This window comes from Pseudonaja textilis, chromosome 8 (assembly GCF_049901715.1).
Source record: "Pseudonaja textilis isolate UNSWEBS1 chromosome 8, rPseTex1.2, whole genome shotgun sequence".
NCBI lineage: Eukaryota > Metazoa > Chordata > Lepidosauria > Squamata > Elapidae > Pseudonaja > Pseudonaja textilis.
Window position 1 is genome coordinate 11,985,578 of NC_141997.1, and position 23,333 is coordinate 12,008,910.

At 35.5% G+C, this 23,333-nt stretch overlaps 1 protein-coding gene across 3 annotated transcripts in view; it reads left to right on the forward strand.

The window, feature by feature from the left end:
* Positions 1 to 23,333, forward strand: part of MID1 (midline 1) — a 230,819-nt gene that overhangs the window by 95,805 nt on the left and 111,681 nt on the right. Inside the window, exon 1 of one of the 3 annotated variants that reach the window (XM_026714195.2) lies at positions 17,094 to 17,362. The exons of the other annotated variants lie outside the window; for them this stretch is intronic. The gene's annotated coding sequence lies outside the window, so the exon portion shown is untranslated. Of the gene's footprint in view, positions 1 to 17,093; positions 17,363 to 23,333 lie in introns of those variants that run through there. 3 annotated transcript variants of the gene reach the window in all.

Below are 23,333 nucleotides of genomic sequence, written 5' to 3' on the forward strand. Positions count from 1 at the left end.
GTAACAACTGCTTTCTGGTTGTATACTATTAACTTTTTAAAAATATTTCAGAACATTTTAAAATATAGACCCAAGCATCTGGAATGCACCACGCTGGGGGAAGCTAGTCAATTATGCTTTTGAAAAAATCTCCTGGTTATAGGTTGTTATAAAAACAGATTATATTTCATAATGGCCACCAGAGGTTGCTCAGACATCAGCAAATTTGACTCACATAGGATGTATGATATGTGTGGCAAAGTAATAAATATATGGTGTTCTGCCAATTTTTTAAATTCTTGATTCTATGAAACAGTAGTTTTTCTAACCAAATTGACTTTCAAAAGCTTAATGTCACATTTTTGTAAAATAAAATTAATGCTAAGACCAGTAACATAATTAGGACAATGATAGCCAAGCAGTGAAAAGGAAAATCTGATAAAGTAGTGACTAGATTCCTTATTCTAGGGCTCTGTTGCCTAGCACTGCAGTCAGTTAACTCAAATATTCTGTTAGCCATACTAAGAAACTTGATAGGAGGCTGGGCTATTTTTCCAAGAGTTTTGGAAACACAGCAGCGCAGAGAATAGAATTAAGTAAAGAACAAATTTTACCATTTAAAGCCATATTTGAACACAGGGCTATTTCTTCTATGTGAGAAAACATATTGACTTTAATAATATAAGCAGTCCCCAGGTTACAAACATGATTCATTCCTAAGTCTATCTTTAAGTCAAATTTGTATGTAAGTCAGAACAGGTTATTTAGCATCAGTTAGTCAAATGTTTGTCTTAGCACATAAGTATTTATTTTATATATAAATCTATACATATAAATCTATACATATAAATCACTTAAGAAATACTTCCAAATATACTACATCTTAAACATGATTATATAGTAGATAATAAAAATAATAATGTAATAAGAACAGAAACAGTTCATAAAACATGAATGAAGGAAAATATATGTATCCCAGGATAATGTTGCAATATCCAATCTGGGTCGGTCATCGGGACCAAAGGTTTAATCTTCTGAGCTTTTGGAATTGTGCTGGAGCCCATCCTTAGGAAATTTCTCTCTACCAGAATATGTACTTTGAGCAATTCTCGCCCTATTCTTAGGTGTTGTATTTATGTGGTGCCTTCCTGTTGGTTGATTAGTATGACTGGCTATTGGCTGTTGCTTTCTTATGCTACCAAGTTCTTAAAACAGTTTATATCGAAAGAAAAAAAAATCATAATTAAAAGTTAACAATAGATGGACTTGATGTTGAAGAGGATGAACCTTGTACTAGAAATTATGCTTCAGAGGCATGGTAAATTATAAGAGAAAAACAGCTATGTGATGTGACTAAATAGCAATATGATCTGAAAAAAAATGGCGGACAATGTTCTTCCTTAAGCTGATGAATCATTGAAGCTGCAGTTTTCATGAACTGCTGAAACCAGGCTCCATATTAAAAATGCACGTGCTACTTTTTTGAAACTCATGAAAACATTGCAGGGCTTGAGGAATTTGTCAACTCAAGCAAAGAGACGGTCATTTGTAAGTTTGAGTTGTGTGTTAGTCAAATGTTTTTAACTTGAGAACTACATATGTACGTACATACATATATATACATACATGTAGAAGAGATGGGGAGAGAGAGAGCTGTATAAATCCACAAACCCTTATGTGCATAGAAAACATGCATAGTGTTGTAGTGTGGTGCTTTTAGATGTTTATGAAGCATTTATTTTAACAGAAAGTATAATATGCCAGTTTAGGTTTAAATAATGAACACATAATTACAATTTCTTCTGTTAAATTTATGATTCTTGGCAATCCTTGAATTGTTGGTCAGTGTGTTTAAATTCTTCCCATATTAAAAGAAAAGAAAATCAATTTACTATTTTAGCAGGAATTATTATCTATTATGTACATTTGGAAACTATTATTTTGAATAGTTAAGAATGACTACAGTTGCACCCATGCCAGGAAGAGAGAGTGATAAATATAATAAAAAGCTTTTCAAGACAGAAAATACTACAATCATCCATGAGTCTTAGTTACATTAATTTCATTGTTTGGGAAATGGATAGGAAAGTAATCATCTACAGTTCTACATGATAAAGCAAAACAATATAGAATGGTTATTTAAAAGTCTCAGTACAATCTTTTCAAGTTCAGAGTACATGTATCAAATGAATGATGTAGAGAATAATAAAACATTGGGCATAATAGAGAATCTAATAAAATAGCATAAAACAAACATTTTAAATGTCCTTTAGTATGCTTCCAGCTACATTTGAAATCTCATTTCAAGTTAACTTTTAGAAGACACTAATTCTGGATGTGCGTTGAGGAAAAATAATGTTGTTTGCTAATGTAAAAATAGATTTTTCTCTGAAAGATGGTTGGAAAGTATATATTCACTAGTGATATTTTATTAATCTGTTGTGATTTAATGTGTCATTTCAAACATTTCAAGTTACATTTCTGTTAATAGGCTTCCTAAATGTATACTTCAGAGCCACTAACTTGAAATGCAAACCAAATGATTCAGATATTAATTGTGTGAGCACCACAGGATAACCATGTGTATTAATGTGTACAGAAATAAAAGAATTTAAGCTATTAAAATCTGTATGGCCCATTGCTACCCATGCTACTTTGATCCCTACTATTTTTTAATGAGTCATTACATTTTGAGGCTAAGGAAGAAAATTGTTTCAATGAAGTCTGTGAATGCATTGTTATCCATTTAACTGACAAGTGTCTTGATAATGAATTTATTATCTTCCCTTTTTCTATGCAGTAGAAATTAAACCCCATAATTTTTCTTTGATGAAAATTAATGAACTGAACTATGTTTCAGTTTTCTATTAGAAAGAATTAAAAGTTTGGGAAAAAGGGAATAACAGAGTGTAAAGTAGTAATTTGGATCTAGTTGTTAAGATATTAATTGGTTATAAAAATGAGTACTCATGAAGCCTTAGCACAGCTACTTAGTAGATGATCTAGTGCAGAACATAGTAACCATGACAACCACTCTGTTGAGAGCTAAGATGTATGCTTCTAACATAGCTATGTCCTAATGAAACGTGTGTATCAAAATGTCAAGACAGTTTCCAAAAATTAACTCTGCTGTGAGAGTTCAACAAGGTAGGTAAGAAATAACTAAAATATCTTTTCTTTATAAGCCTAGAAGCTGTCAGATTACTGTGAAATGCTTCATATTGCCTCAAAAAGCATAAAGATCATTTTAGTATCCATATTGCAAGTAGAAGATGCCAAGATGCTATGAGTAGCACAATGTATAATTATGAACTTCAGTTGTGCATAATTCTTTCCATAAATGTTCTTTCCAAACACACTCTAATAAAGTGGGATAGATGGTGTTGGGTGAATTAAAGCCACAGGATCTTTAAGCCAGATCATACAACCAAAACGAGATCTTCATAACAATTATTCAATGATAGTAGCTTTAATAGGATCTAAGCTTGAATTAATGATGAGTCTAAGAATAGCAGCTATTCACCATCCCTTTTCCGATGCTTTTAGGCAGGGGTCTTCAAACTTGACAGCTTTTAGACTTGTGGACTACAACTCCCAGAATTCCTCCTCCAGTCATGTTAGCTCAGGAATTCTGGAAGTTGAAGTCCACAAGTCTTAAACTTCCCAAGTTTGAAGATCCTTGCTTTTAGGCATCAATAGATATATTCCTGAATCTAAGACAAGTGGTGGGATTCAAAAATTTTTTACTACCAGTTCTGTGGGCTTAGCTTGGTGGGTGTGGCAGGGTAAAATCTCCAGTCACCGGTGGTATTTGCTGGTTCTCCAAACCACTCAAAATTTCCGCTACCGGTTCTCCAGAACTGGTCAAAACCTGCTGAATGCCACCACATCTGTCTAAAACTTACTATACTAAGATGTACTTTTCTACTTTCAAGTGGTATAGCCCTGACTCATATAAAGTATCATGTCAATATATACTTCATGTTCATGCAGTGTCCTATAAGCTTTGTAACAGTTTGATCTTTTTAATGTGAAAATGACAGCAAATATAAATCTCTCTAACGAGGAATAAGGGCTGGTAAGATCAAATGTTACTTACTATATATATGCAGAAACATATCTCTGCAGAATTAGGCTTTATTAAAACTGCATGGATATTTCAAACACCCCAGAAATATATAATTTTTTTGCATCTAAATACCATTGTCCAGTAAGGATATTGCTTTATTACCAAAATCATGGCATGCAGAGGATGACAGTAAATAAAATCTGTGCTAGCCCTGCGTGTTAGAATAATTTCTTTAAAAAATGATGGTATATTCATACATTTATGTTGAATATACATTTAACTACAGTTCTGCTTCTGTTTAAAAGTTGTATAAAAATCATTGTGCCACGCATTTGGAAGGCAAGAAGTTGAGGATGTTTTCTTCAAGTAATATATACAGGTTTGGGCATAGATACTTAAACATGACTTGCAAATGAACTGCTCTTATGTGTAAAGTGTGCTTGTCAAAGGAGTTTTGGCCTATCTTAATTTGTGATTGTAGGAAATAGAATGGAGAAATACCCAAGCAACTCTTGAGTAGCTGTGCCTAAGGCCATGATAGCGAATCTATGGCACGTGTGCCAGAGGTGGCACTCAGAGCCCTCTCTGTGCACATGCATGCCGTCACCAGCTGCTCTCCTGGTTAGGGTTAGAGTTAGCCAACCAGCTGGTCTTTGCAGGCACCGGAGGGCTGGAAAATGGCACGAAAAATGGCCAAAAACCAGGCTATTTTTCAGACCATTTTTGGGTCGTTTTCAGGCTGTTTTCAGGCCATTTTTCAGGTTATTTTCTGGCTGTTTTTGGACTGTTTTCCAGGCTGATTTCTGGCTGTTTTCTGGGCCATTTTCCAGGCCAAAGAACATGCATGTGTGCACCGGTCAGCTGGTCTTCGGGTTTCTGGTGCTCTGGCACGCGCACATGCACACGCATTCCATTTTGGGTACTTGGTACCGAAAAGGTTCGCCATCACTGGCTTAAGGCAGTGATGCCTTAAAATACAGAGGTACTTGCCTATTAAAACCAATGAAGCTTGCATTCAGGGAATAGAATAATGCTTCAACTTGAATTATGCTATGAAAAGTGTGTTTTTCCCCTTTCTTTTTTATGATGTACTGATTATTGTAATTCTGGGGAGGATAGAAGCAGTTGTTGTTTAGCCTACATCCATATTGGCATATTTCCAGTATCATTCTTGAATTTCATTGCTAATGCATTATTACTTGTCTGCAGTCAGGAGATGGCATACTCTTTGTGTTGCATTTGATCAATGGATTAAATGCTCTATATGAATCAGGGTCCTGCAAATTATTTTGATACATAACATATGTTGTCCTTTTATACAGTCATAGAATTGCAAATCAAGCTATGTGTGTTATTTAAACTTCCTCTTCTGGAAATGCTCCTATAAGACACACAAAGGTTCCAATTTATATAGCTTTTTGTTTACAGGAGAAATTAAAGCTGAAGTTTGCTGAAAAAAAAAATATATTGTTTGTGTTTGTTGTACTGTTTAATATACTATCTTTCATGCAGGTTAATGAGATTGAATATAGCTTCTATTTAAGAAAGATCTGAAAAAAATTACTATGTTTCTGGAGTTAGAAATAATTGAATATAGTAATATAGACAAGCCTGCTGAAAACAATTAAATCAGCCATTCCTTGAGATATTAAAAGTAATTGAAGATCCAGATTTAGTAATAGAGCACAGTCATTGGAGTCAACGGATTTAAACAGGGGTGGGATTCAAATTTTTTAACAACCGGTTCTGTGGGTGTGGCTTAGTTGGTGGGCGTGGCTTGGTAGTCATGTGACTGGGTGGACATGGCTTGGTGGTCATGTTACTGGCTGGGTATGGCCAACTCAGCATCACTCACATCGAGGCACGCATCTCCTTGCCTGGCCTCTCATGACTGTGGGGATGCTGCAACAGTCGTAAGTGTGAAAAAGGGTCATAAGTCACTTTTTTCAGTGCCATTGTAACTTTGAATGGACACTCCACACAAACAAAGTACCAGCAAAGGAGGGGAAAAAAACTCCGGAGAGATTTCTGAGACAGGAAGCCTAGTCCTGCCAAGAATGTAATGAGGGTTAACGGAGAGGCAGTTTCTGTAAGCAACACCGGAATGTTTCCTTCCTGCCTTCCTTACAGGATTAGGCCAGTAATTTCTTCTAACAACTCATTCTCCGAACTGCTTAGAACGTTAACAACCGGTTCTAGCGAATAGGTGCAAACTGGTAGAATCCCACCCCTGGATTTAGGGCTAGATCAGATTCTGTACAGTTCTGTACAGTATTTCAATACATTCCTTTCACCTTCCTTTGAACTTGTTTGAATATTTAATATCGGTCCATTGACCTCCAAATATAGATTGATAGCTCCTTTTGAGTTGGAAATCTTTTAGAAGATTGCTTTTTTATACCTTTACAGATATTATAATTCTATTTCTTGTCTCTTCTGCAAAATTCTCTGAAATGGTTCAGTTACTTCCTAACATCTTTGTCTTTCTGGGCTTTGGATTCTGTTATCTTCTTAGCAATTTCCAAAATTTGTTCCAACATCCTGTTTGCTTTTTTCTTTTTCTTGATCTTTGGCAATCTCTTCACATTACTCAACAGCTTATTTAAAGTCATCCCATACATCCTCCAGATTTTGGAATTTTAAGTACAGTAGTTCCTGATGTTTTCCTTGAAAATGATGGGCAGATGCTCAATATGATATTGTGGAAACTGTTTGGCTTTCTTCTTCCATTTTAACTGAATTTAGAATTTGTCCATAGGCAGTTTGTGATGACCTGGAGTGTCCCACAAATGTAACAAAAACCAAAATGTAAATAAATGTTCTTCAATGCCTTCAACTTGGCTTCACTGTTCAATTGTTCACAGTTGCAGATTAAACTCTTTCTAAAATAACATTCCAAACGAAAACAATACAGTCCAACTCAAAGAGCAGATAACAAAGCAATAAAAAACCAAAACCAAACTGCACTGAAGAAAGTTCCACAACAGACCTGGATAATTAATTACAAACTTCAAGAAGATAATCAGGTATAGTCCATTGGAAGAACGCCAACCAAGATAAACCTCATCCAGGAATAAAACACTCTTTGTTTCCAGTGTTTGCTAGCACGCAGGTCCAAACTCTTATGCAGTTCTTACACCTGCATCCCATGAAGAGGATCAAGGCCCTCTCCTCCTGAGTAGACCACGTCTTTCCCTTATCCTCTCCTCTGTGTGCCCTAGGATGGATAGGGGATGGGCCTGGGTCCTCCTCTGCCTGCTCAGCCGGCCTCTGCCCTTCCCCAGCCTCCTCCAAAACCTGGAGCCACCCTTCCACTCCCTGTTGGCTGTTCCTCCTCTTCCCTCAGAGTCAGTCTCCACCAGGGGCATGACATAGTTCATGATGTGTTCACAACTTGGCCTCTGGCCATGTCTTTGCTATTGCTATCCTTGAGCTCTTCTACCTTCTATTAGAAGGTAACATTATTACCTTCTAATAATGTAGTCAAATTGATTTATGTTACTCCAACTGGCAGTGTCCATGTATATAGGCATCATTTTGGCTATTGGCATTGAAGAAATCATTGGGTTGGCAGAAAAGTATAAGTTATTGCCCTGCTTAATTTTGGTCTCCTAAGCCATACAATTCAGCTAGATTTTCTTTCTTAATATATTCAGCTTTGGCAATTTTAGTGTCCAAACCACAACCTCTAATCTCCATATCTTGCTTATAGATAATATCCACAACTGGGAGCAGAATTTCCATTTCTAATCAAAGCAGTTGTTAAAGAGTCGTGACCCTTTTTGTCACAGTTGTTAAGTGAATCACTAAGCAGTTAAGTCATTAAGCAAATCCAGCTTCCCTGATTGACTTTACTTGTTGAAAGCTGGCTGAAAAGGTTGCAAGTATCAATCACATAACTCTTGGACACTGCAATTGTTCTATAAAAGTGCTTGTCAGGCACCCAAATTTTGATCACGACTGTGGGATGCTGCAACTATCATTAAGTGGTTGTAAGCCACTTTTTTCAATGCCATTGTAAATTTGAATGGTTGATAAACTAATGGTTGTAGTAAGTCCAGAACTATTGTTTATATTTTTGTCAATTTCAAACTGAATTTGATTATAAATTACATCAACCTCCTCCTCTTCTTCATCTTTGGTGGTTGGAGCATGAATTTGGGTAATTATATTAAACGGTTTATCCACAAAATCCAATTGACAATATTTTGTCATTGATTGCATTGTAGCCATGTATGGCCTTGTTGTATTTTTCCTGCCCATGAATAGCAAACAGTGTGATCATCTAATTGTAAATGTCCACTTCCAATCCATTTCAATCTGCTGATGCCTAAAATACCAGTGAGTCCTTCATTGTGTTAAACTTTCCCATACTATATCCTAAGTTCCCACTGTGATTCTGTCTTTTCTGCTTTATATTTACTTTTCCTCATTAATCATAAATATAATTTACTCTTAAAGATTCCTGCCTTTTCCTCTGCAACATGTGGTGCCATCCAATCTGAGGGGCTCAATATCCAACACTATATTATCAATCTTTCTATATTGTATTGTTTTACTTGATAATGTACAGAGGTTTTACCATTGCCTGCTTCCACCCAGTATGAAATAATCATTAGGATCTTCCTATACTGTCACTGCCCAGTATAGATGCCTGCTTGCTTTAGCTAGGCAACAGTATGACCCTTATACGTTGGGTATATACTGCTAGTATCCCCTCTCCCCCACTCCCTTGGCATTCTTCATTCATCCTCCCAGGAATATAACATCCTGCTATGAAAAGACAATACGGCAGAACTTAGGATAGGGAGGGGGGAAGTTTATATAGATTTATGTAATATGCTTTTGAGATTAACATATTTATTTATTTATTAAATTTGTTTCCTGCCCATTAAGTTAAGGTTAAAAGCAATAAAATTATACAAATATAAATGTGTGTATTAGCAATAAAAATATAAATTATGATTAATTTATAGGGGAAGGTGGGATCTGCTGTTGGTTCATCAATCACCTCCAGCATGATATCCCCCATTGGGGCCTCAAGCCAACTGGCAGAACCTTTATGGAAAGTGAGGAGAGTGGCAAATCTCATCCTCGGAGGCTAGATGTTCAAATAAGGGTATTATGTGGTTGCCCTGAGTTATTTCCTCTCTATTTCCCTCTCTTTATCTTTTCTGAGTTTTGTAATTATATATGATAGAAAGAGAATTTTTATATGATAAAGTGCACTTTAAGATTTGATGGATAAGTGAGAGAAAATAAACAGGGAATTAAATTAATTGAATACCACAGCATCCATGTAACTTCCAAGTATGTCACTTTTCATCTTACGTTGGGAAAAATATAGCTATCCATATAGTAATTCAATCACACCCTAGATGTTAAAACTTTGCTATGGGTGAAATAACATATCGCTCCCACCCCTATTTGTGGGAGTTTGGAAGCCCAATTTATACTTCTTTGTTCCATCACAATAAAGAGTTTTCAAATAATAGATATGTAACATTTTTGTTGCAAAACATTCTGCCAATTCATATGTCTAATATGAACTGTAATATTGTATTGTTATTTCCCTCATCAGGTTTATTTACAATTGCATGAAAAATAAGATTTCTTGGTTTATTTTTTCATTTAGTCATATTATCAAATGAATGTAAATATATGCTGTATCAAAAAAATTCTCTATATCTGTACACATCCGTTATAAGAAAATATTTTCTTATGTTTTTGAAAACACATACAGACATGGTTTCAGTTTTATCATGTTGTGTATTTTTATTAGTTGCTTGAATGTAATACATTCCATTTCATTCACTGAGGAGATATAATTTCAGAAATATCTCGTAATTTAATACACATACATTTTAAACCAGAATTGGAAATTTAGTAGACTGTTGTATTACAGAATATAATTCTGTCCAGAGAAAACACCAGCCAAGAAAGATAACACATACTTTCATGTGTTAAAATGTTTCAATAAAATGCCAGAATTATTTTTTCTCTTTGTACTATTACAAATGCATTTGTTTTCTAATGTAAATAAAATAAGAAATGAATACTCTAGTAACTGTTAAATTGGAATGAAATACATTAATAATAGATAATAATAATTTTATATTTAATTAGGAACTTCCCTATAAATTGATCTATTTTTTCAGATATATATTTTCAGGCAAAAAAAAAAATCAGGATTGGTACATTCCAAGAAAAAAATTACTAAAGTTGAAAGGATTTATTTTGTTTCTTTTGGAATAAACAGCAAAATGGTAACTAGAATTTTGATTTGGAAATGTTATAAATGGACTAAGGGCTCAGATGAATTTGAAATATGATTTTGGAACTAATTATAAGAATCCTTCCTGTTGGAAAATACTTTGTTTTTAATTCCTTAAAAAACCATGATAGGATGGAATTTGCAAAGGATAGGAGAGATTCCTGTATAATTTCTATATCGTGAAATGCAAGAAGGAAGGTAGTTGGTTTTGTTTCCCTTACATCACTGCAAGATACATGTGTAGAACTGAGAAGTTTTTCAGCTTGTATGTATATTTGTACCTTTATAAATTTGTGGAGCTGCCCGTAAAATTTCTTAGCTTCACTCAGCAGGGATTGAGAGATTGTTTCTCAATGATCTGTCCATTCAGAACACAATGGAGATTGATAGCTGTGCATGCACTTGTGGGCTGTGTTGTTGTTGACTGATGGCCTCAGTGTTCTGATGTGGAGTGGAAGCATAATGGGTAATGGAGTATACATCATAAAACATAATATTGAAGAAAAAAAAATGGGAGAATGTGATAGGTGAATTCCAAAAGAATGAAAGAATTGTATTTGAAGGAGTGTCTGATGTATGAAACACAGTTCATTCAAAGGCACTTAGGCTAAGTGGACTGTTGCAATTAAGTGGCTTTGCTGCAATTTCCACCAGTGTGATCTTTGATTTAGAAAAGACTGAACATTTAAAGGGGAACCTGGTGTCCCAGAAAGCAAAGAGGAAGATGGTGGCCACCTGTGAGAAATGGAGATCCTTTGCTTTTAAAAAGAAAGAGGAATCCCATAGCCTAAGACAATGAAGTGAGTATCAATCAAGACAGAATTTTTTAAAAAAACATGCCCAAGCATGTTCATGTCATGAACATGTGGAACTGAGAAAACACCCTAAAACTTCAGAAGTTAGGGAGCTTGAATGCATTCATCTATTGCTTATCAAGAAGGCAGTTTTGTTCTATGAATTATTGAATGCATGTATAATATACAGAGCGGGGACACGGTGGCTCAGTGGCTAAGACACTGAGCTTGTCGATCAGAAAGGTTGGCAGTTTGGCGGTTTGAATCTTTAGCACCATGTACTTGTCCCAGCTTCTGCCAACCTAGCAGTTTGAAAGCATGTAAAAATGCTAGTAGAAAAATAGGGACCACCTTGGTGGGAAGGTAACAGTGTTCTGTGCGCCTTTGGCATTTAGTCATGCCAGCCACACGACCACAGAGATGTCTTCGGACAGCGCTGGCTGTTCAGTTTTGTAATGGAGATGAGCACTGCCCCCTAGAGCCAGAAATGAGTAGCACATATATGCGAGGGGGACCTTTACCTTTCAGAATATACAGAAGGGTATATTTTTGTATGCATGAATTCCATACAAAGGCAAACAGCAGGGCATTTGTATCTAGTGACAAAATGTTACTGTGTTTTCTCACAGTGGTAAGTAAAAAGCTGTTTGACCCAGCCTTCGCAAGCTCTGCTGGCAGTCAATGGGTCACAACAAAAGTATTCAATTGTCACAGTCAACAGAAAATACAAAATTAAAAAGATATTGATATTCAAATTCTGCCACTGAAGAAACTGCTAATTTTCATTGAGTACATCTATTTATTACTTATCCATCGCTTGTTATATCAAAAATGTGTGAGATTTGACATACCCAACGTAGAGAGACTGTAGTATTAGCCCATTCACAAAATAAGGCAATATGTTGCTAATATTTCATGTTAAATTATTGTTACTGGTGGTTTTGTTAGAACTGATGCTGAGTGTCTAAATAAAATCTTTAATGAAGGTACATTTAGAGAACCTACCAACACGATACTATAATAAATAACATTCACACCCCGCTATCATACTTGAAATATTATATAGAATTTGGATTTTAATACTTTAGAATGTTCTTGATGTACTGGAAAATAAAGTTACTGGAGAACTAGCAAAATATTCCTATGCCAGGTATATTAGTTTGTCTATGTTTTCCCTTGAGTAGTGTGATGAAGTTTAAATTTTAAATGATAGTAGATAGACGACCCACAAATATGTAATTTCATTGATGTTTAATTAATTTTAATGCCTTAGTCAATAACTAAGAAGATGGACTGTAATCACCATTCATGAAGCTTGTATTTCTCCATGCCAAAAAGATTTATTACTTACCCATGTTTCCTTATATAACTGGGTACAATTTCATTTTGAAAGTTCAGTATTTTTTATTTTCCTGTTATTAGGCAAAGTCTTCAAACCGTTGAAATGAAACTGACAAACCAACTCTACTTGATCACCAAGTAATATAAGATATATTTACCTGCTTAATATCACTTGCATTACATTTTTGTGAGTTTGTAGGCAAGTTCTATTTTTCTCTCCCCACTTCTTTTGAATAGAATAGAATAACAGAGTTGGAAGGGACCTTGGAGGTCTTCCAGTGTTGGAGCATTTACAACTTCTGGAGGCAAGTTGTTCCACTGATTAATTGTTGTAACTGTCAGGAAATTTCTCTTTAGTTTTGCTTAGAACTAGTTCTGGATAGCTCAAAACCTTGATTACAACTTTGGAGCATTTAGTTTATTTATAATGGTTACCATTACAGTATCTTATCTACAACAATATATTTTATATCATTGTGAAATCTTCACAGTTGGAAGCCAAGCTTTATATATGGGTTATAGGTTAGACAATGGAGTTAGAAGAATTATAATTCCACAACCAAAGCAGGATAATTCAGACAGACCTTTTGATGCCTGGATGACATGGGCTAATTCATTTTGGTCTGGACTCCACTTCTATGAAACTGGAGTCCTGATCTCAGTGATGATTATTATCGCTTATTATGGTTTGTTTCATGTGGTTTTGTTTATTTCCAGTCAACAGAGTCTCACAACCAGTTCTTCTTGAGTGAAACTGGCTTTTGACAGCTTTTCTTTGCAGTATTACATTTTTCCTACTCTCTGTAGTAGAGAGTAGGATTCTACTTATTAGATGTGACTAATGCCACATTTGTCTTGTCTCTTTGTCATCTATATATGTTGTATAAAAGTGCTGATTCCTATGTGCCCAGAGCCAACTTTGTGCATTCAAGCTATGGCATCTTCATTCTTCATGCACTCCCTTTCCTTTACAGAAAGTGTTTCAGTCTACCTATATTGTTAGAAAGAATATTAAAAATATAAGGAGTATGGAAAGCTCCTGTATCAACTCCAGTACATTTTGGCAGATGTGTTCTATTATATTTTTAAAAAATTTAAATTTTCTTGCAGCTTGGCCACAGTTCTTGAGAAGAGTTGTGACAGTCTCTGCCAATTCGATGCCTATTACTTTGCTTACTCTGCTGCTGATATCCCATAAACTGTAACCTCCTCACTCTCTCAGTACTTGCCTGACAACCCAACTTCAGTTAACCTTCTCCAACTTGTCTCCCTGGTGTCACCGCTTATATCCTTTTTTGCTTGCTTACTCATACAAACATGCTTATTATCCAGTGATGATGCCAGTTGAAACAATTAGATGCTGTCTTTGGAGACAATTAACCAATGACGGGACTGAGGTGACACAGAAACAAGCCTCAGTCCTTACATTCAAAAAAGGCAACATCTGTTTAATTCAACTAGTTGGCTATATGGCCAACAGAATGGTGCTATTGTGTCCATTGTTTGAGGACTAGAAGCACTGTACCAATATTCCCAGATCAGCTCTAATATATCACTCTTGACACATTATTCCTTTGGGGAAAGATAGGTGTTTGTAGTCTGAGAAAAAAAATTATAGGAACATATTTTAATTATATATTAAGAGATGTATACATGTGTGTATAATAAAATTGTCAGTATAATTTGTTCGGATTTTCATTTACTGTTTACCCATACAGTATCTTGAATCCAGTTTAACACTTACCCAGTACAAAAATCAAATAGAGACAGGAGTTTTTCATTTTCTACTTAAAGAAAAAATGTCATTATTTCTTAGTAAAATATGAGATGGCATAAATGTAATTCAGGTGAAATAATTTTCAGACACTCTGCATTCCACCTTAGACTCCAACTGTTTTGCATCCAGCAAAATATTTTCTTCTGATTCACAAGTGCTAATTTATGAGTGGTTGTTCTTTTTCTTTTTTGCTTTAAGGGACCCCTTGGCAATTACAGATCAGGATAATTTAGCCTGATCTCTATTTTCCTAGTTACAGAACACACACATATATACAAACTGTATTATTCAGAGACCAAACCACTGACATACTAGTAATTCTTTTTATTTAGTCACCTGATTTAAAATTCCTGTAATCAAATGGGGATCCAAAGGCAGTAATGATTATAGACCTATGTAACTCAGAAAAATATTCTATGTTTTTTAATGAAATTGCATTGGGGTTTTTTTTGCTAAAAATCGAGATACTTATTCTATTGAAGTTTGCATGTGCTGAAGTCTTCCTGTGAAAGAATAGAAATTAGAAACCATATGACATTTCACACTAGGATATTATTTCTAATTACATTATACAATAATTTATAATCACCATGGGAAAGATGGGGCACTGTATTCTTACAGAAGTTAGACCATTTTCCCACTATGTCTGAAAACTGGCTGATGGGCCAACAACAAAGAACTGAAGATGTCAGATCTGCTGTTGGATTATGTTTTCCCATGCATAACCCTGATCCTCCACCATTTAAAACATTCTGCCTGACAAAGCAGTCCGTAAAAAATAAAAAAAAGGATTTTATACTTCTACAACTAACATTTAAATCTACTTTGATGTTGAATTCAACAGGTATTTGAAAATGAATGCAGTGGATGATATTCACAATTCTTCACGAGAATTAATTGCCAATCCTAAAGCTGTAGTTAAGGCTGACCAATTACATTAATTATACAATAATTAAGTATGTCAACTATTTCTAAAACCATTTGATCATAGGCTTAGCCTTTATGTGCCATAAAAATAGCTAATTCAGCAGCTGCACTTCTATGAAATGCAATCCCTTCCAACTTTGTAATCAGCAATGAGATTTACATAAAATAGCAAAGTAAACATCAAAACACAAATCAATCCACAGAAAGCAGATAGGTATATGCAGAAAAGAATCATATGGAACATATCTGATTCATTCTTTTCCCATCCCAATATTGTATCTTTCAGGTATGGGAGAAAAAGATATTACCTGATACAAAAATGCCTATTGCACTAGAAAACAATAGACAATAGGGATGTTTCTGGTGACAGTTGTCCAATATGACTGTAGTAAGGAATTATGGGAGATACAGCCCCAAACATTCAAGGCTATCTTATTTCCTTTTTCTTTCTAGAGCAAAATGCTCAGGAAGAGACCTGGATACTGTTTAAACCTTTTCCATTTGTCCATCTGATGAAATAAATATGTAGGCTGTAAAGAGAAAAGGCCTATTCACCACTGTCTTATCTATTTTCCCTCCACAACCAAAACAACAACACATGCCTGACATTTTCATTAAGTCTTTCTGGTAGGAGCTGAAGGCCTTTTTTTCTCTGGAAATAGGAATCAGTCAGGCTGTTGAATAATATTTTGCTACTAATTTTCTTCTTTTACCTACTGTATTAATAATACTATTTTTGTTTATTTAATAAATAAGCACTGTCTGACTCCAGAACAACTTTAGGGTTGATTTTTATTTTATGATAATCCTACTGCTGCCATATTTATTGATCTGTGCTGATAGTATAAATATTCTAACTAATCTTTCAGGCAACTCTATGGATGTTTAACAAGAAACAACGGAATAAATGATAAATAAACAACGGAATAAAAATTAATTTTTACTCAGAATTACAGAGAATCTTTATGTGTGTACATTGATGGGGTTCCAATGTGAATATCTTAAGTGAGAAAAGGGGAGTTTCATTATTTGATTGTGATATTTTGGCATGAGGATGAATTTTTCTCGTGTTCAGTTATAGCACATTTCTGGATTTGTGAGGCTCTTCAAAGTGATTTACACCGCACTTAGATAAGTGCCCCTGCTGTAGCAAATCCATGATAATGGGTTTTTTCAGACTGCAGATTTGCTTTTTGTAAACCAAGAGAACAAAGGACAAATTTCCTTTAGAGTGGAACCTTCCCAGCCAAGGATAAATTTGCAAAAAAAAAGAAAAAGAAAGTTAAGACTTGGTTTGAGAATGTAGCCCCTGACCAAAGCTGAACAGTGTAAACAAATAAGTGCCATGTACTAAACCCAACTTCAAAGGGAGAGCTGGACAGAGTGCAAACAAAAACGGAAATAAAATACTATTCCAAATAGAAGCCCTCTATTAGTAAAAAGTAGTTTTATTTTAATTCTTTATAGAGTATTTAAAATGGGAACGGAGCTAAATTATGTGTGGAAGTAAATTATGTGTGAAATATCAATTGGCTTTTCAATCCCCCTTTTGATTAGTATGATTCCTTGAAAGATAAGGAAGTATATGAACAATATCAAGGAATTTTCTTCTGATTCTCTTTTGTGATGGCAGATCGGGAGTATATAAGGTGTCATTTTATTCCCTCCATAGCTTCATTCGTCTTTTAAAATATACAGGTTTTACTTTTTGTTGGTAAATCTCAAGGCTTGTTCGAGATTAGGAATGAATACGCAGCAGATACAAATGAAAATCGATCTTTTACAGCACAGGTTGATTCCCTTCTTTAGACACCACTTTCGGCCTCTAAAACCTTTAAAAGCTTTGCTAATCCTCACGTAGGCAGCTTTACGCACGATTCCTCCCTGTCCTTCTCTCTCTCTCTCTCTCCCCCCCATCCGCCTTCTCCTGATTGGTGAAGTTATTTCATGGCTTAATTCAGCCCACAAATGCATATCTGAATTGTGATTTGAAATCGGAGCTTAGGCAGAATCGCTTCTCTGCTGTTGGCGCAGGCTATTATAGGGACAAAGCTGGGAAAGTGGACGAAAGTGCCGTTGCGACAAGAGGCGCCGCCGGGAGGCAGAAAGTTGCTGGCTTGTTGGGGAACTGGGAAACCAGATGGGTTTCTGCTAAACTTCTGGACGGATGGATGGATAATGGAAGCCTAAACATGAAGCAGGTAAGGTGCCAGCGACTTGTTGCAAAGCAGCTGCCGATCTCAGAAGATCCAGTGAATCCAGCATGACTGGATAAGGGAAGACTCTTTGTTGTAAGGCTCGATGAGACTTTTGTTACTGCAATCCGGGCTGAGTTAGGAACGCCTTTTCCGGCCGCTCTTTCAGTTTCTAGTCGCTGATAGCTGAGGGGATCACTCCCGAGTCGTGGTTCTGAACCGGCGGGCTGTTGGGATCAAGTCCCGTTTGTTTTTACAGACACTTCTGGGATTTCAATTACCCCAAACTTTGGGCAATTGAACCTGCGTGTTATCAGTTAGCCCAACGGGTACGGTATTTGGCGCTCACTATGCGTGTGCAGTTAAGTGGGCTGTGCGTGTAATAGCATTTGAAAAAAGAAGGGAAACATTTGTTTTCGTTCAAGCTAGCAGAAGTAAGAGGAGACAAAAGATCGTGTCGCTTTTATATGTGGTTTCAACTCTACAGGTCAAATGTATATTATGTACGGTTTTAGAACAACTATTAAACGCATTTCAAGTTTTGGGTTTCGGTATTTCAAGCTTAGATATTTAGCATCTGAAAACACTTTTTTCGTTTTGTGACCTTTGGGATATCGCATGCCTTATGAGTGTTTTATACTTCGCCAGTGGGAATATCCTCCATGAGGTTAGGGAAGCAAAGTAAAGAAAATAAAAAGGAACCAGGAAAAAGATTTGCACCTGTAGAGGAAATGGAATAGTTTATGTAGTTTAATGAAAACTACAAAGGAACTCTTAACTGGATAATTTCACCAGCTGTGAAGGGAAATTTCTTTTTAAAAATTGCTTTTCAAATATTCCTACTTGTGGAATTGTCTTGCTGTGTGGAAAAGCAATTTATTATTGGCTGCAGGAATGATCCAAGTGAGAGCCAGTTTGATATAGTAAGGCACCAAACTGGAAACCAGGAGGCTGTGTGGTTTAGCCTTATTATAGACACAAAGCCAGTTGGATGAATGACCTTGGGGAAGCCACTTTCTCTCAGCTCTGGGCAATGGCAAACGACTTCTGAAAAACCTTGCTAAGAAAACTGCAAGAACTTGCACAGGCAGTCTGAGAATCAGGCACGATTGAATGGAAAAAGAAAAAAAAATGATCCAAGCTGGAATGAAAGCATGGTAGAATGTACTGCCACAAGGGGGAGCTCTGCCAAAAGGAAGGTTTACAAAAATCCCACTTTTGAGAAAAGCACACTCATTTTCCTTGCTGAATTTTTAATCTCAGGATATTAAATGTAGTCATCGTTCATTAAAAAAAAATGTCTGAGAGGAAATAAGTGACACATTTTACAAAAATCTTTTTTGGGGCTGAGGTTTCAAAATGTTCCTAGATGGTGACACAAAAGGTAAGCATTTAGAGCAGTGTTTCTCAAACTTGGCAACTTTTAGAAGTGTGGCCTTCAATTTTCAGAATTCCCCAGTCTGGCCACAACAGACTAGGGAATGCTAAGAATTGAAGGCAACACACCTTAAAGATGCCACGTTTGAGAAATACTGACAGAGTCTGCCTTAGACTGTGACAATCTCGTTACATACAAGTAGTCCTTGACTTATGACCACAGTTGAGCCCAACATTTCTGTTACTATGTGAGACATTTGTTAACTGAGTATTGCCCCATTTTATGACCTTTCTGGCCACTGTTGTTAAGTGAATCATTGCAGTTAAGTTAGTAATACAGCTCTTAAGTGAATCTGGCTTCCCCATTTGATTTTGTTTGTCGAAAGTTTACAAAAGTTTACAAAATGGGATCACATTATCCGGAGACACCACAGCATAAATATGCATCAGTTTGCCAAACATCTGAATTTTGATCACGTAACTGGGGATGCTGCAATGGTTGTAAGTGTGAAAAACTGTAATAAGCCACTTTTTTCAGAGCCTTTGTAACTTCTAACAGTCACTAAATGAATTGTAAGTCAACAGTCTTGCTGTACTTGTCTTGCCTACAATTACTTTAAACTAGGTGAGATACTCATTTTTCTCTTTAAAAATGTATCTGAATACACAGTTCTCAAACATTATGATTATTAAAGAGTTTAGAAAACAAACTACACAAAAGCAAAAACTTGTATGGAATTTGTGATTTTTTTAAATATATAATTTGGCCAGCATGTTAAAGAAAAGTGTTAAGTCTTTCAATCCAAAAAAAATACACAGTCTATTAGGAATTAGTGTCTGTTGTTAATTACTTAAAAAGCAGCTGCCTGTTTCCACTGCAGCTTTTCCAAATGTTGTTCCAAATATGTTAATGTTATTCCAAATATGTTAAATATGTTAATATGTAAAAAAAAAAAAACACCAGACTAATGGCACTGTTTTTGATACGCCCCTCATTATTACTAGAATGTGAAAAGGTTTTGGTATCGTATTGGTATCCTATAAAACAGGGATGGGCAAACTACGGCCCGCAAGCCACATCCGGCCTGTTGGTCATTTTAATACGGCCTGCTTCTGAAAAAAAAAATTCAATATGGCCCCCAAGCCCAAAAGTTTGCCCACCCCTGCTATAAAATAAAGTATTGGTATCCTATTACATATGGCTCTTCCTTAATGGAAGAGCCATATGTAATAGGATAAAAGTAAACGTTAAGAATAGTTTGAGAAACAATCCATATATGATGTGTAATTTAATAGCCTTTGTGTGTGTGCTGTGAGTGACTTAATAATGTTAGTGCCTGAATACAAGTCAGTTGTACTTTTTCAGGATTCTGAATTTTTTAAATATAGTATAAGAAATATTCTGTTCCAATTCAGCTATGCCAATATCTGGATAGCTTAAACAAATTCTCAGTTAATAAAATAATTATTCTCACTTTCAGTAAGATTCAGGAATTCTATGACATTTCTGAAGCAATTCCTCTTCTTGTATATTACGGAACTATTCCCAGTGTGTATTAACTTTGCTAAGTCTTATGAACTGAATGCATATTTAGAACAGAGATAATATACCTTGATTGTCAACTTACACTTCAACTCTAGTGAACCATTTCTATTTTTGGTAGTCTTCATTTAAATAAAATATCTTGATCTTTCAAGAATGGGAGTGACCCATCTAAGCACACCAGTGCTCTTGAAAAGATTCTTGGCCAAGACAGGCATTTTTCAAGGATTACTGTAATTAAAGTACCAACAGCCAATTGGAATATTGGAAATTAATTCACTGAAGCAAAATGTGTCCAAAAGTGATAGACAGGGTGTACTAATCTCATAATTATTTCTTTAAAAAATGAAAAATGAAAAGGTAATTTAGACAAAAGCAGGCCACAGGTTGCTGTATAATTTTTCATAATGACACTGTTTCGATTTATTAAATCTCAACCAGACTGTCATGTCTTTTCTATGAAACAGAGCCCTACATTAGACAGATAAATGATGTTGACTAAAGAAGAATGCAAACCTTCAAGAACAGCACAAAGCCATATTGTTGTATTTGGCAGCTAACTATCATTCTGGGAAAGGGAGAATAAGCCACAGAGAGGAAATTGTTGCTGCTCATGAGGATAAAATTCAACATTCTTTAAAGAGGAGACAAGTCAGCAAGTTCTGAGCAAGGCAATCTTAATTATATAATTACGTTAAATTTTATTTAAAAATAGATAGTTATTTAGTATGCTTAAGGTATATTAAAGAAGAATGTGTTAGGAAACATTATCAGATTGAACCTTTAAAAAGGGAATGATTATAGGTACAGAACAAACAATACTTGTGTTGACAGCAATAGAAAGTTGGTTCCCTATGTGGATTTTGAAACTGAGACTTACTGACTTGCCAAAAACCATCATGCCTCAACTAAATCTTCTAACCTTTAACCTTGTTTCTGATAAAGTAGTAAATGACATGTTTTCTGATGCAGTATGCTAAATTTAACCTATTTTAGAAGGCTAAATTGTAAAAATCTAGAAAGGCCAACAATCCTACCATCTTAAACTATTGAGTACAAGGGAGTGTATTCCAAATAACATGTCAAGAATTACATGCAGTTGTAATTTTTAAAGACTAAGGATTATGAAAGAATTCAGAAAGGCTACACCTATAATTGCAACTTATCTGATCAGATATATTCTCGTATCATACCTTTGGAATCTTTTTAAAGGAATGTATACAAACACAACAGTTTTAAATATGCTGGTGGAAAGGGTTGATTTGAAAACAGTGTCAGGCTCCAAAAATTGAAATATCTTCTGACAAGGCATGTCCATCCTTCCTCTTTCAAGAAAAGCATGCGAGGCCATCTTCCCCAGGTTTTGTGAAGAAAGCACTTTGCATGACCTTAGGAAGAAAGTCTTCTGCAGCCAGCAGTTACCTTGTGTGAAGGACCAGGTTGGGCAAGTCATAAATGTCTTCATTCATTGCTGCTATTTCTTCAGTCCCTGAACAAATCGTTGTAAGATGAGGACAATATGTGTGGTTATTTTATTGTTGGTTAACCGGGGAATATGTTTTTATATATGGTGTTATCTATTTTTTTAAAAAATGCACTCTAAATACAATTTTGGTCAAGTTTCCAGTTAGTGAAGGTTTAAGTGTGTACAACAACACAGGTTTAATTATTTTAGTTATCTTGGAAGTTTTTATGGCCATTCATCTCAAGCAAATAATTTTGAATGGCTCACAGTAAAAAAAAATAAAAACAACATTAAAAGCAAGTACAAATACATGAAAAATACAAAAATACCAAGTTGAGGTCCGTCTTATATCATCTTCAGTCACAAGCAACAATGAGAAGCCAGTTTGATCTAGTACAGGGTATCAAACTCAAAGCCCATAGGCTGGATCTGGATTGCAGGGTGCTTAGATCTGGCCTGTGAGCCCATCCTGGAAACAGTGAAGGATTGGCCTGCAGTGCCTCGGCCTGCAAAAATGAAGCCCAGGCATGCCGCACGCTCTGTTTTCACTGGCGGAGGGCTGCAGGAGGCCGTCATGGCCAAAAGCAGAGCCTCAATGAGTGATGTCGACCTGGACACACACACACACACACACACACGGTCAAACACAACACTAATGCGACAGGGTTGTTGTTGAGGGGAAAATAGGAGAAGGAAGATGTGTTGGATATGCTTGCTGCCTTGAGTTATTTGTAAAAATAATTAAGTTGAGAAACAAATAATAAATGAATAATGCCTGTGGGAAAAGCAAGGTTATTATAGCCTTTTGGAAGGCCAACAAGCTGGGACTATTCAGATTTCCAGATGTCAGGGAGGCTATTCCGCAGGGTTGGTGTTGTAAATTTACTGTGACAGTTCAGTAAAGGACATTGCAAACTTCCCTTCATTGGTTAAATTGGCATAGCTGATACATCTCCTAAAATCTAGCATCTTAGAAAACTGTTATTTAAAAGAATATGTATTTTCTGCTCTGTCTAATTAACATGATTGAATTAACATGACATAATTCAACTTGAAAATAGAAAGGGAATTTTAGTTGAAAAATATACATGGTATGTAGAATGCATACTTTAGTTTAATATAACAGCAATAATTTTTTGCCATTTGTGGCAAAATATGATAGTGTAAATATAATCAATCAAAAACTGCTGAGTAACAATTATCTAGTTAAAATATTGTTTAACATTTAATTTGGCGTAGCTTTTTTAAGTACTTCATTACCATCTCTATTTATGGAGAACTTAATAGATTTTACTGTACAAAATAATAAATCAGTAATTATAAATGGTCTAAATTATATTAATGATGGATTCTAAAGGGGCATGTAATGAGGGTTCAGAGTGATCAATAAATCCATGCCAGTGAAAACTATTTTGGCTTCCATATTTCAATAGAATTAAAATGACAACAAGGACGATTAAAGTTGGATGAACCCATTTAGGGCAAACCACCTGCTGTGTGTTCATATCCAAATTAAAGCAAACAGTTGTCTAGCCTGTGCCTGAACCTCTCCAGTGAAGGGGACTCAACTGTCTCTCTGGAAAATTGGTTTC